The following is a 1,371-nucleotide window of genomic DNA, read 5'->3' as shown; positions in this document are numbered from 1 at the left end:
AATTAGATTAACCATATAATCATACTTAAATGCAAAGATGGCCTTCATAGGAAATGTAAACAATTTAAAAAACAAGAAAAACTTACCAGAGATATCCAACTATATGCCCAATAAGTCTATCCATTAAATAATCCAGTGAAATAACATCTCAGCTGATCCTGAAAAAAATCATACAATACAGTGATACACAATTAACCTCAATTTACAATATAAGTAAAGCAATAATTTACAGACAAAAGGGACAAAAATGTAAAAGATACCATGTATTTTATCAAAATTTAGTGAACATTTTTCTGATTTAAATTCAATTATAAAATGACCCATCATAGAAATATTAAATGCACTCTGAGTTACATGCAGGTTTTACAACTGTAAATCACATGAAATGATGATAAATACAGCATTTACATTCAAAATAGAACTTTACATATAAATTATGATTAAATGCAAAGATGACCTTCATAGGAAATGTAAACAATTTAAAAAACAAGACAAACTTACCAGAGATATCCAACTATATGCCCAATAAGTCTATCCATTAAATAATCCAGTGAAATAACATCTCAGCTGATCCTGAAAAAAATCATACAATACAGTGATACACAATTAACCTCAATTTACAATGTAAGTAAAGCAATAATTTAGAGACAATAGGGACAGAAATGTAAAAGACACCATGTATTTTACCAAAATTCAGTGAATATTTTTCTGATTTAAATTCAATCATAGAATTACCCATCATAGAAATACTAAATGTACTCTGAGTTACATGCAGGTTTTACAACTGTAAATCACATGAAATGATGATAAATACAGCATTTACATTCAAAATAGAACTTTACATATAAATTATGATTAAATGCAAAGATGACCTTAATAGGAAATGTAAACAAAAATAAGACAAACTTACCTGTGGAATATGTCTGTCAGAAAGGAGATTTCAAAAATGAACACGCTCTCTACATTCACATGACAAGAATACATCAGGATGCTTATTTCCGTGGTCATAGAGAAATTGAGCTTTATACAAGAAAAGCTTTACAGCAGGAAAATCATCATAGTAAAAGAGAGGAAAAACAAAAGATAGTCCTACATTTTCTGAAAATCTAAGTTCACTTCTTAGAAACAAAAGTGAAAATGAAACTTTAATTTTACAAGTGTATGATGTAATAATGCATAGGTAGCTCGCTGACTAGACTGTGTACAAAATCGTACATAGTACGATCAAAAGGTAATTAAGTCCAACCTATTTTTGCACACGACCCTAATTTTTTGCACACGGTCCTTACAGGTGATGCAACAGGTATAAAAACGCAGGTAAAACGTATTGATGCACAGGGCCCTTACAGTAAAGGTATATAAACCATGTGT

The 1,371-nt window shown here is 29.7% G+C and overlaps 1 long non-coding RNA gene across 1 annotated transcript; it reads right to left on the bottom strand.

Annotated features, from left to right (window-relative positions):
* Positions 1 to 20: 20 nt before the first annotated feature.
* Positions 21 to 1,371, bottom strand: LOC134232637 (uncharacterized). Its single transcript, XR_009984817.1, has 3 exons — positions 911 to 1,371; positions 502 to 573; positions 21 to 158 (listed from the first exon to the last, which is right to left on the bottom strand). It is a non-coding gene; the product is annotated as an uncharacterized LOC134232637 (long non-coding RNA).

The sequence above is a fragment of the Saccostrea cucullata genome, unplaced genomic scaffold (assembly GCF_032062105.1).
Source record: "Saccostrea cucullata isolate Sc308-1 unplaced genomic scaffold, CSIRO_AGI_Scuc_v1 ctg4243, whole genome shotgun sequence".
Lineage (NCBI taxonomy): Eukaryota > Metazoa > Mollusca > Bivalvia > Ostreida > Ostreidae > Saccostrea > Saccostrea cuccullata.
The sequence above is the reverse complement of the archived record's forward strand: the minus strand, read 5'-3'. Positions and strand labels throughout refer to the sequence as shown.